The sequence below is a fragment of the Pinus tabuliformis genome, chromosome 4_1, assembly GCF_031772625.1.
Source record: "Pinus tabuliformis cultivar Carrire ecotype Pingquan chromosome 4_1, CPIR1, whole genome shotgun sequence".
NCBI lineage: Eukaryota > Viridiplantae > Streptophyta > Pinopsida > Pinales > Pinaceae > Pinus > Pinus tabuliformis.
The window spans coordinates 22,446,434-22,460,366 of record NC_142303.1 but is presented as its reverse complement, the minus strand read 5'-3'; positions in this window follow the sequence as shown (position 1 = coordinate 22,460,366).

The window sequence follows — 13,933 nt, the reverse complement described above, 5'->3', positions numbered from 1 at the left end:
GAAGGTGCGAGCACGCAGACGTACGTTGAGGTGATAGAAATTGTGGATGATAGCAACCCTTACCCCACGTTGCTAGGAATAGACTGGGCCACAGATATTAATGGAGTTATCGATCTAAAGAAGCGGAAGATGATATTTGAGAAAAATTCCCTTCGCATAGTAGTTCCACTAGATCCGACCGAAGGTGCGTGCTACACAGAACTTGTGCACGGCGATGACAGTGACGATGATTTGGATTGCATTTACCATATAACAGCCCAAGAACAGGATCGGGTAAACCCGACTGTAGATGGGAGAATGTCATGGGAGCGCGACAGTTACTGCACCTCAGATTCAGATGAAGAGATGGAATGCTGGCAGAACCGGTTGCACGAAGTGACAATGTTGTATTGCAACATGATGATTAGATCACTGCGGTGCATGACAATCGAAGCAAGGGAACTACCAACATATGATGGGATAACAAGAGTGGATGAATTCTTGGATAGATTTGAAAATGCAGTACCGGAACATCAGCGGTACGATGTGCTGGAATGGGCATTGCGCACGACACCCGCATAATGGTGGAGTACACATCAAAAGACTATGGGGAACTGGCGTGAATGTAGAAGATGAATGCGCTTACAGTTTGGAAGTCCCCAGCATCGAACATGAGCTCTGCAGCCAGGACGAAGCAGTTTGTGCGCCCACCTGTTTCGATGGGTGCAGATGTTTTTGGTGTAAACACTTCCCAGATTAAGGATCGGAAATCAGAACCTGACGCGGTAGCAGGGAAGGCGATGCACCCCACAAATAGTCCACGATGGAGCATTCAAAAAGCTATGTGGAGTCATGAACAAAGTTTACTAGACGAAATGAACCAACTAGGACCTACGCATACCAACAGTTCGATGGGCATATAGGACCATAAAGCAAAAACTGGAGCACGGAAATGACCCCAACACTGACAAGAAGAGATGAAACCAGGAGAACAGAGAAGAATCCCCAAGCCATAACTCCCGCAGTTGGGACAGGACGCGAGGACCTGGGTAAAGGAATTAGGTAGTTATAGGAAGCCATTCGGCGAGGGAGCTTGAAACTTCACGAACTCGATAAAGATTGGGCACAACTAAAGAAGAAAAGCGTGACATTAGATGAAGAAATCAGTGGACTGGAAACCAAAGTCATGCAAGCGGGCCGCAAGAAACTAAGCATGATGGGACCAAGTCTAGCCAACTCTACTACTACATTAGAAGGAGTTGCGACCCTACTATCATGGCTATGTCTGCACCTTACTAAATAGGGGAGGGTACCATACAAAGAAGAACGCGACGCACTACCGGACGCAAGGGTATTTGAAGGGCGCCTGCAACCTGGGCTAGCAGGAAAAGTGAAGCCTCGCACCAAGGGCGCGACCACCTGACTATCTATAGGAAGAATAGTCTCAATGCTCCAAGCAGTTGAAAGAATACGCGGGACTATAAACGAGTCTGCAGGAGAGTTGCACGATAAGGAGGTTCCGCACAGGGCCAGTATGTCACAGGGGTCGCAGTTGATTGTAAGGGGTTGTGCTGCTGCGTGGGCAGGCTAGGAGGTGACCATTGATGTCACCATTAATGACAAGAGTTCTAATTTAAGGTAGAAAGGAGTGGACGGCGGGCCATTAAGACAGGAATTAAGAGCTAGATTCAGGATGATCTTCTCCCAAGAAGGCATTAATGATTCAAAAGTGGAGGGAATGGTCAAATTCAAATGAAAACATTACTATAAAATCCCTTAGGGTAGCCTCGAGGCAACACTTGGTTGTTTGAGATTTGAGCCAGTACAGAGCATTGAGCACCAAGCTACCTTGCCACCCATGAGTACACGACCGAATGAATCCAGTGTAGAAATAATGACGGCTGCGAGAACCAGAGTGTGATTCGCGGAAGTAACCCCAGAGCCCCGTGTGACCCAGGAGGAGCTTGGAGAGGTAGTAGTTGCACCAGAGGTTCCCAAGTCCCCACACACACCGCGACCACAGAAAAACAAGCAATCAATGGGGCCAGTCCGGGTATCACCACGGAACCCATGAGTTAGTAAATTGTCAATGACAGAGAAGGGAGAATTTGTCACTGTTGAAACAGAGGAGGAGGAGGAAGATTTGTAAGCCTTGATTACCCAAATTGAGGCACAGGAAAATGAGGTAGAGAATGTTTCCCAAGTACCGTCAGTGATTAAGTTACCCCCCTACATCTCCTCATGGAAAGGGACAACCAAGATACCGAAGGACCTGGAGGCCACGGAGAGTGTGCTCGAGACCCTGCTTCTTCCGGATGAAATAAGGTTTGACAGTTTGCTGCTGGGATGGGTTCCTAATATAAAGTTTGAAGACTGAGACCTCGCAGACATCGAGAAGTTCCCACAGCTAGACGTGGAGCAATTATTGCAGCAGAAATGGTTATGCGGTGTGGAGAAGGCTGGGTTACTACATCTGCGGTGGATACCCCACTACCACCGTGTGCCCATCACAATTTTTGTCATATGGCAACTACTGTGTCTAGTACATGATGGTATCTCTGGCTAGAGGAGGCGATTCCCATTACAGCCAATTTAATTCACCGGATTTCTAGGCTGCCCATCAAAGAAAACAATCCCGCAGCCATAGCAGGAAAGAGCAGTGACATGGCCCTCACAGAAGCTATGAAGGCCAAATATAAGCTGGAGAAGCAGAAGCAGGGGTATGTGATAGCAAGCATCAAGGAAAAAGGGGTGCGCTTAGCCACCCAGCTGCTAGCCGACAACCTAATGAGGAAATTCCGCACAGACGAGGTGCCAGCATCTGTAATTGCGTTGGCAGAGCAGTGCGCAGAGGGGGTCCAATTAAACTGGGTGCAGTTTCTTTGCGATGAATTTTTGACAAATTGTAGGGAAGCCCAGGAGTAGGATAAGACCTTCCACTACACGTGGTTGCTTTTATCCATCCTATTTGTTGCCGAGGAGCTGCCAAAGGACATCCATTTTACCACCATTGAGAGGAACCTACTTGAGGCTGTGAGGCACACCTCGCTCTGGGCAACAAAAGACGTGACGAGGATTAACGAGATAAAAGAGTTTTGGGCATTCATTGAGGTGAGCTTACGAACATGGATCAACCGCAGGCCATGCCTATCCCCGATAGTATATAGCAGTTTGTAAAGTGCGATAGAATTCAAGGTGGATATGCATAACCTGTATATCTGGGTGCGCAAGGATCCAGCCCAAGCATGGGTAAAATTGTCGTTTATTGCAACAGATGACACAATCTTCAACGTAATGGCGTCATAGTCTCCGGAGTGGCGTGCCCTAGACCTGGCAGAATTGGAAAAGATCGCAGCACAGCAGTGGAAGGGGGTGACCAAGCTGCGCATTGCGAAGCTAGCAGAGAGAAAGCACTAGGAACAGGAAGCGGTCGCGCAGTGAAAGGCGGCTGAGGCAGCAACAACAACGCAGACAGCATAAACCACAACTGCGCCACAAAAGAGATCGAGGAAGGTTAGGAAATGTCCACGAAGTAAGACATACATGGGGAGACTAAGATAGAGGAACGCACCCAACTCAAGAGGTCGCGCGTCCAGGAGAAGCCAACCGCACGGAAGAAGACAAAGACAACGAAGACCTCTAAGGGAGCCCTTCTTGACAGTGGCAAACCAGTTCACGATGTCACTAAGGATGCTCTTGAAGAATTAATGATGGAGCAAACAACTGTGTTGGGGCGCTCAAAGCGCAGTTGTAGGCTTTACAAGTGCGACCCCCAGGAGTGATGACACGACAAGGTGCATCCGAAGTGGAGCAGATGTTGCGCACCTACACAACGAACACTTTGGTGTTACCTGAAGGTGTTGTCTTAGCAAAAGCCAAAGGTGACATGAGGGGCCAGGGGTTGAATTTTTCCACCCTTCCCAGAGAAACCCTATACTAGCTGCAGGATAGGGTAACTACTGAGATTCGTGCCAGGAAGGGCCGCGCTCTCCAAGTCTTGAGCAAGCAGAAGGTAAATTTAGAATAGCTCAGCCTACAGCAGGACAAGCTGGTCGCACAAAACCAAGGATTAGAACAGGTCGTGGAGGAGGCCTGTAGCAGCATTCAAGAGTTTGTCGTGCTGGCTACACTCCCCGTCACGGAAAAGATTCACCAACTCGAAGCTGGAGTCTGCAAGACCCAGGAGGAGGCCATGAAGGTTCAGTTGGAGCTGAACTTGTAGATCGCAGAGTTGTGACTGAAGGCGCAACCCTTTACATCCCCGGAGGTCATAGAGCAGTGCCACCATGCCATTCAATTGGGGTGGGAAGTGATAGAGCACGTTGTACAAGACTGCAAGGGATTGTTGGACCAATCCATCTTCACACTCACTTCACTGCAGGAGGACCCAATGCTACAGCAGTTAGAGACCGAAGCACGGGAATTGCAGCAGGCCTACGACAATGTCTGGGGGACCGTGCAGATGGTCGCCCTTACTCAGCGATTGGCCAAGATGAGGGAGGCCCAGGCACTGAAAGAACAGGTGGACGTCGCATGCTAGAAAGAAGCAAGGCTTAAAGCATGCATCTAGCCTTGGCTCGAGGAAGAGTTCACAGTCACCGCCATGATCAAGGGGAAGCTGGCCCAGATGCAAGATACATATGTGAAAAGGCAAGAGGGTGCCTCTGACAACGATGCATCAAAGAGTCGCGCACAATTGATACAATGGACAGCGAAGAAATGTGTGGCAGATGTCCGCGAAGCACAGAAGTTGTTGGATGGACTCCGAGCAAGGATCACCGCACCAGCCAAGTGACTGGGGACGAGTCACGTTGATTGTGTTGGGGGCCTATTAGGCAGCGGATCCCCCCATAATGGGTTTTTGGGGCTTAAAGCTAAGTTTTTGGTTGATGTAATGTAAATACCCCGCAAAATGCAGGCGCGGAGCGTGAGAGTCTAGGGTTTTCCACCCTAAAATATTGTAATTTAATATGGAATGTGTCAGCCTACCCATGGTCCGCGGACCATGGGAATGTATAAATAGAGAAAGCCTCTAAGTATAGAAGGCAATTTTTGGTTAAGTCTGGATCTTAAGTGATATGGGTTTTTGAATGCGATATTTGCTCTGAGTCTGTAAGTCCAAGTCTTGGGTCGTAGTAGTAGAAAGAGGCTCTACAGCTGAGTGCACAGAGGCCCAGTAGAGTCTGCAGCTGAGTGCGTAGACCCCTACAGCTAAGTGCACAGGGAAAAGTTGAGATTGTAATGGAACAGAAGTTAATAAAATATAAGTTGATCCTGAATATTGTGCATTTGCTTATAGATCTGTGTGTTTACGCTTCTGTTATATTCTTATGCATCTCTTTACAGTTTATGGTTGTGCACACTTGTTATAAATGTTGAATGATTGATAAGATTACTGGGCCCACAAAATTAAGTCAGATCTATAATAATAACACAGTAAGGTTAGAGAATCTAGATAGCGCCCCTTCGCGCTCTGTACAAAGTTATGCGAAGGACAGACAGCTGCGCGGAGTAGCACAAGTGCACAGGATCTGTTTGCGAACTTGCCAGACTTCATCAAGACATCCCTAGGGTGCGAAAACCTGGTTCTAGCACCCTCCCCTACTACCTCGAGTGAGACCGCGTGCACCGCGGACTATTGCTAAAAGGGTCGGTAGTTTCAGGATTTGTTTGGCTAAATCACTTTTGAACCTGGGTCAGGCCCCAACAAGCCAACACCTATAATGGAAAGTGCCGCAAAATCATATATTAAAAGTATTTATCCAATGGGGAAATATATATAACAACATGAATGGGTCGGCAGTTGTTACAGAACTGTGTGCTATATTTGCTGGTGTCGACCATATGTGGGTGCTCACTATAGTTGGAATAAATGGAGCATGAATAGGTCGACAACATATTTGGAAACTATGCCAAATTTGGTAGACCACTAGATTTGATTTTAAGCCAGATGACACGCACTGGTTGAATACATTAGATCAAAATTAATGTAGTTGGTGGAGCACATTTGTTTCAGTTATGGGATTCCTATTGTCTTGGACAGGTGATAATAGAGGACTAGTTTTAGACATAGTTGACCATGTCAGAGTACTCTCGGTTCCATAGATAATTAAATGAGAAATATGTTTCATACAGTTCAGAATAAGGATGGAGTCTCTATTGAAAACTATGATCAAGTATCATGATCATTTAATTGGAAAGGGGAGCCATACTAAGAATTTGAGTATCATTGGTATCATGCAAGAAACCATTATGTGTAATTAATATTATTGGTTTCGTGCTCCATAGTTTGCTTCTCTGTGAGCTATGATGTTTAATGTCATTCTAGAGCTACATGAAAGAGGTGGAGGATACTCATTGTACACCATTGTAGTGAGATTATTGGAGTGGTTGATTGTGTAGAGTGTGACTTTCCTTTGCGTTAGAGAGATGCACATGAGATGAAATAATGTGAAACAACATAGTATTGTGTAGAAGAGTCTGAATGGTTGTATGTCATTGTAGAGTATGGGTAGTGAGGAGAATATGGTACAACAAAACTAAAACAACGTATACAAGGGAAATTGAATGTGTGTGAAAAGAAAAGAAGAGGAAGCTATAGAGAGACAACTAATTAGGGTCAGTGTTTCCTTTTGTAATACAGAGGTAATCCATTTTTCTCATTCTGGAAATTATATGAAAAATAGAACTCTTGGATGAAGCAGGAAGGGTGTTAGGGTCCAACCCTACCCCCCTTATTTATGTAATAGGGTCGAGTCATAGTTATAGTTAGTTAAAGAGTCAGTAAAGCCCATATTAATAATTGTAAGTGGTTGACCCGCATTTAAATAAGGGACCACAGTGAGTTGTAAATGGGCCATGATATTAGATAGATGGTATTAATAAGAACCATGGTATTGACCCATGTGTTACAGGGAAAAGTGTCTACTCAGAACTGCTTATCCCACTAAGGTGTGATAGCTACCTTAGAAACAAACACAGTAAAGCTACTTTCGTTTTTCCTTTATAAAGTATAGATAGAGAGGAACAAAGAAGACCAACCTCTGTCTTGCGCTAATCTCCTAGTTTGATTCCTCTCTTCCTTGATAGTCTTTCGCTACTTGTTCCCTTGCACGCCCAGCTTCACAGAGTACTTGTAAGATCATAGTAGAATAGTACTATACAAAGACATGGATCTATAATCATAAACAATCTAGGATCAGATGTAAATTGACCATACAAATGCAGCAAACATAAATGACACAAGAGAATGGAGGAAAACTTGGATAGCTTTTATTGATAAACAAGAAAAAGCCAAGAGGAGTTACAACTAGTTGTTCTGACCCAGCATCAACCTCTCAGCAAGGAAGCCCCTCTTCACCTCATAAAAAGGTTAGATCACCCAACAATCTGATGTTTGTCTCAAGAAACCAACAACAATTCCTTACAATATGCAAAATTCCAGCCTCTGGACCTCTGGGATGAGGGATCCATATATAGATATCTGTAATGGAGATGAGTCAGCTTATGATTTGATTAGTGTCTTCCCTCTGATAGTTCTTGCTTCCACTTGGAGATTGATGATCTCTTACTCATCCTTGGTCAAATTCAGAGAGGCAAGTGTCACAGGAGAAGTTTCTGGAAGCTTCCATTGCCTCTCCACCTCGCGGAATGACACTACCATTTGTCATTTCTCGCCCATCGCACCCCATAGAAGGGATTTTTGAAATGCAACGTACCCTCATAATGTACTTAGGTGAGATGCAACGCACCTGGCCTGTGGAGCAGCTGAAATGATCCTGTTTTGACCAATTCTGAGCAGTTTTTCATGGAGAACTTCTCGGAGAAGCTGTAATCAGTTGACCTTGTTCCTTTAGGGGTTAGAACAACACTTTTAGGGACTTAGGAGCCCTTGGTTTATGGACATTTCATGCTTGGGGTTGTAGTGCCCAAAAATGTTTATAACAGTTGCCCCCTAAAGCATGAGGTCGTTAATCTTTTGATGTCGGGTGAAATGCTTTATTATGAGGATCCAAAGTTCTTTCAAGCTGGGAGGAGACCTGTAATAAGATACAATAAAATACATTACCTTCATAATATTTTCATGATCTAGCTGAGGCAGGCATTCCCATGCTCAGCTTTATAAATTCGTTTTCATGTACATAAAGACAGACAATCGTCTGAGTGTAGACTGATGATTCTGATAGAGCCATCATCCCTTTGATTGGATGATTATCTGTGCAGCAATGATGTACATTTGATGTCTTTATTTTCCTGAATATATATCGTAGCCCGGATGGATGAAACTAGATCCGGGGTCTTCAATCTCGTTCAATCTTCACTCGAAGTACAAGTCTATCCATGTGAGAGATGTTCTGAAGTCGAACATGGAAAGACATCGCTTGATTACCAGCCAATAATATAAGCTGTTAACAAGCGCGAGAGGAATCACCGATAATGATAATGACCCTCAAGGTACTGCAGTACAATTCACGTGGTGTGAATAAAGGACTTGGTGTCGAACACCATGCAAAATCTTTCGGTCGAAGGTCATTGATGTAAACCTGTCGCCAAAAGTGAGAAACTTGCCATTGAGGCATGCAAGCTTCAAAGTACTGAATGGGGTGTTCCTAGATCAACTTCTTGGATAATGAGCTGATGTAGACAAGAAGTGATCCATCACAGGAGGGCCTTAATGAATCCCACATCAATGACACGGAACGGAGCAAATGATTTTAATGGAGGTGAAAACGATCTGGTGATATAATGTTCAGGGCGGCAGTCATGAAAGAATGGAGTATAAATGTATTGTAGTGGGTGAGACACAGGTGAATTCTCTGAATGACTTCTCTTGAACATATCGGTGACACTGACGTGATGGATTGGTAGCATTAACCCCAAATGTGGATGGTATGATGGGACCATGGTGATGTGACCAGTGAATGAAACAACCCAACCCGACTTCGATGCGGAGTGAAAGTGTCATGTTCAAGAGCGACTTGCTACCAACAAAGTTTCTTCAAGTTTTCTTCCCAATTTTTCCCCAGTCATTGCTGACCAATACCTCTATATTTTTATCAAGCTTGAGGAGGGTAACATATGCTTGTTCTATAATTTACCCTTCGGGCAAACCCATCGCTATGTTTTAACGAGCCTAGCGATAGTGAAACTCGTTCTCGTCTATAGAAAATTTTGTCGCTATTAAAATTTTAACGAGTTTAACGACAAAGATAACTCGGCCCTTTTCAATTTTAGAGAGTCTGAAAAGGAACATAAAGGAAACTCCAAAATTCCTTTTTCGTCACCTAATCCCTTAAGTCCAAAAAAGTATAAAACAATACAGAAGGGATGAATTTTCGATACTTTTAACGAGCCGAACAAAACAAGCACTCGATCTTTTTGTGTAATAATCCCTCAGGTCCAAAAAGATTAAAATTTAGAGGAGGGATAGCACTTCCGGACCCTTTAACGAGCTAGAGAGGCTAATGGCTCGGAAATATTTTCATATTTTACGAGTCAATTGAAAAGAGATTAAAGGAGACTCGTCTTTTGAGGAACGAGTGATAAAATGGGTAGCAACTGATTCCAGGTAAGGTTTGGAATTTTCCAATCACGGCAGTGTTACAAGGGTGGCTAGTGAGATCACTCTTTGCAGCTGTTCCTCAAAAAGGGTAAACAATCAAATGGAGGTGAATGATCGGCCAATGCAAAAGTGGAGGTGACGTTGCAAACACGACCAAGGCTTTAAAGGCTGAAGTATTACATTCGCGATGGTTATTTACCGGAAATTGGTTCATTTTTTAATTTTCTTAAACTCTGGGGGAACATGTGCTCATTGCTTATGTTTATTTTTTAACGAGCATGAAGTCCGCACTAAAACTGCTCGATTAATCCAGTCGTGTGATAAGAATGTCTCATATAAAAATGACAACTTTTAGAGTTTTGCCCCACATCCTTTCTTTATGCAAGTTAGGAAACGACCAATCCTGCGAGTTTAAAGGGTTAGAGGACCTACAAATTTAAAAAAATAAATAGTCGCTCTTTGCTTGCATGCCAAAAGGTTTGCATGCCCCCAGGTATAAAACAGGGTTTCAAGGTTACCCCTTCTTCTTTCCGTTAAAACATTTGTTTTACCGGGAGAGGTCTACCTCTTACAGGTTACCAAAGATTGTTCTATTTACGGCGTAAACAAAACACTTCTTCGGTGATTTTTATCGAAATAAACAAAGGTGAGTGGCGATTCTTACCAACCCACATAAATTTGACAAGAGAACATTATTCCAGAATAACCCCCTCTTCCAATCACGGACGGGAGTACAGACTAGTCATATTTTCTCACGGAAACCTACCCTATACTCGAAGTTTTCCTGTCGAAGAAGACCAGGGTGCATGCCCCCTGGGTTTCAGTCATGTCCCCCGGATTACTCACACTCATCGGGTAGACGGACTGGAGGTTGAGGCATTTCTTGCGTGAAAAGACCATTCAGGGATGGTATATGACTATTTGCTCTGTGTGTTCCGGGAAACGAAAGTTGGTCTACGAGCTTGACCACTCTTCCTTCGTGCGGAAAACACATTACTCTAAAGAGTGAGGAGACAATCGCTCCCATGCAATAAATATAGTCTCGCCCAAGGAGTAGATTATAATCTAGGGGTCCTTGAACTACCATTATGTTCAATTGAATGGTTTTTCCTCTCAATGTTATGGGTACATTGGGAAGGATCCCTAACGGTCGACTGATTCCTTTATCAAAGCCTGTTAGATTTCTCATCTCAGGCAAAAGCGATGGCGAACCAAGCGCTTTCCAAGCAGTCGAGGAAAGGATACTCACATAAGCCCCTTCATCTATGATGGTACCAGCCATAACCATTCTATATATTTGAACAATGATTCGGAACGGTACACTAGCTGGTAAATGGGGTCTGCCTAGTTGATTCCAATCAAAGGAGACAACTAGGTTGCTTGGAGGTGGGACCAAATAGACGGCCGGGTATAACTCTGATGAACTTCCTTCTTGCGGTAAAGGAATGGGTAGATTGCCCCCATGTTCGTTGGAGTCTGTGCTTACGAAAAGAATTTGGACGGTGTCATCCTTGTTCTCTTCGGTGACTGTATCATCTGAAGACGGAACCTCTGAAGGCAAGACCAGGTCAACTGCCGCCTCTACCTTTTGACTTTCGTTTGGTATGGGTTCAGATGGTTTGTCTTCAATGATAGATGCTTCAGCCGACCACCTGAGCGGGCCAGCCGGATTATCAACTAGTGACAGACTCGGCAAGATTTTTTTATATCCAGGAGGAAGTCGTAACGATGAAACCGGACGATCGTCCAAAACTCTTTTAGCCTCGTCTAAGAAGGGACAACGATGGACGGCATGATCACCTTCGCACAATTTACAAGGAAATCTATATTTTCCTTTTTGTCCTGGGGCTTCACTTTCACTAGTCGACGATGTGTTTTCAACATGATCACCAGAGGTTGATGACACCGGGTTGTGCAAATGAGGAGACCAGTCCCTTAAGATCCTAGGGATGCAAGGAAAATCTCTATGATAGTGGTCTCCTTTGCAAATGACACATGGCGATTTAGGCCTGGTCGGTGCAGTGTGTGGATTTTCGCTAGAAGACGCTCGTTTGCCCCCATTCGCTTTTGGCTCCTTCTTCTTCTTCTCTTTCTTCTTCTTTTCCTTCTTCTTCTCAGGTACTTGGCTTTTGGCTTTACCAGCCCCATCAAGCGAAGAGGAAGGATGAGAGCAAGAATTGGAGGAAGTAGAAGGTTGGTGGGTAACTCTGGAATCATCTAGTTGCTGACTCGATTGTTCAGGAATTGCGGTGTTCTGAATGACAGAGGTTGAGAAGAGCCATACAAGCAAGCCGATTGTCAGTCTTGGAAGCGACAATGTGGCCATATGGGGCGCACCAACATCTCCCCAAGAGGAGAAGGGACTAGGATTTCCTCCAAGGGGAATTCCTTGGTTGGTGGATTCCATTTCCTCAACCCAAGATCAACGTAGGAAAGGGTAATGAATATTCCGTTTAAAATAAATTTTAGACGCTTTGACACAACTTGTTTTTTCAATTTTAAAGAGTCGAGAAAAAACAAAAGATGACTCTAGTCTCCTTCGATTTTTAATGAGCCTGAAGTGACAAGTGCTCAGATGGATCTTTTCTGTTAAAGAGTCTAAAAAGGAATGAAAGGGACTGATCTAGAAATCTAGGTAGAGCGATTACCAAAACAATCGCAAAACTGCAGAATGCTTTTTACAGTATGGCAGTCAATCTTCCCGAATGCTGTGTTCAGTGCATTGCGATCGATAGGGCGGCAGACACGGCTTCCTATGGATAAAGGATTAAGCTTATTGTGGTCTCCCAAAATATACTCGACGGTACGTGGGAGCACAAGTCCGTACTGGTACTTATCGTCTCAAAGTGGAGGAATCACCCAACCATCAGTGATAACAACAGTTACCAGGCTTTACGACGCCAAAATACGTCTCTAGCCTAGACTTCTAAATGTTGTGCGTTAGGTTCCAAAACGTTGTTAGATTCATTGAATTTATTTTATAGTTGATATTGTTTATGAAGTTTTCCTTTCAGGTTCACCGCGAGATGTAGATGTAATTCCTAAAATGCAATCTAAGATGATAAACAATCTTTTTATCTTCTTTGTGCAATGAAAATCCTAGCTACTAAGGAAAGAAACACAGAATTCTTTCACAAAGAGCAAAGTGCATACTCTAAATGCACTTTCCTAAATCAAACCAATCAGACTGTCTAAATGCAAATGCACATGCATGTATTTGTTTTCGACTTTCTTAGTATATGAATGATAAGAAGAAAGTTGATGCACAAATCTGAATTTCTTTTCAAGCGACAAATATCAACAAGTTTCTTTTCGAAATCAAAAGACGATCACAACACCTTACAATTTTGAAATGAATACTTGTTTTGACACTAGAAAAATTACAAATTCAGACCAAAAACAATAGTAACAGGATAATCGACTATCAACAGCAATCAAACTCTTTCCTATGATTGAAATCGACACTTGCGACAGTTTCAAATCAAAGGACGACAGTACGATTACGCTACTTTTACAAAGGAGAACTGAAAATGACTCAACAAACACACAAAAACATTTACAGTTATTTTGTACAAAGGAGGCGGAATAACAGCAAGGAAAAGGGGTTTCAAACAGACATATACTGATCACAGGCAGCAAAATTCAGGAATAGAACTGGAAAGAATGAATCACAGAAACCAAAACTGCACAAAGCCTAGCCTGATCAGCGCACCTGTAACACAGGGAATTTGAAATGCAGCGCACCTTCTACACTCGGGAAGTGCGCTGAATTTTAGATTCTCAGAACAGTACCTGCACTGGGCCAGAAACGAGACTTTGCTTGGGTTCCAGGTCACAATTTGCAGTTCAGTTCATGGGTTTTGGCCAAGCAAAAGGTAATCAATAATTCAACAATCAGGGGTAGATCTAAGGAGGATCTAAGAGATATCACAAGGGCAATCAGAGAGTTTGTGAATCAATTGTTTAAATCATAAACAGATCCCGGAGATGGACTGAAGTGGCATTTATCTACTTTGCATTTGCTATGGCAAACGTAGTTCGAATGCTACCTGGCACAACTTCAGACTCCGTTTGTAAGTTTATGAAATAGACAACAAGGAAGATAAACAAACAAACTAATTCATCCCCAGTGGATTCGCCATTTTGTTACAGGGAAAAGTATCTACTCATAACTGCTTATCCCACTAAGGTGTGATAGCTACCTTAGAAATAAACACAGTAAAGCTACTTTCATTTTTCCTTTATAAAGTATAGATAGAGAGGAACAAAGAAGACCAACCTCTGTCTTGCGCTAATCTCCTGGTTTGATTCCTCTCTTCCTTGATAGTCTTTCGCTACTTGTTACCTTGCACGCCCATCTTCACAGAGTACCTGTAAGATCATAGTAGCATA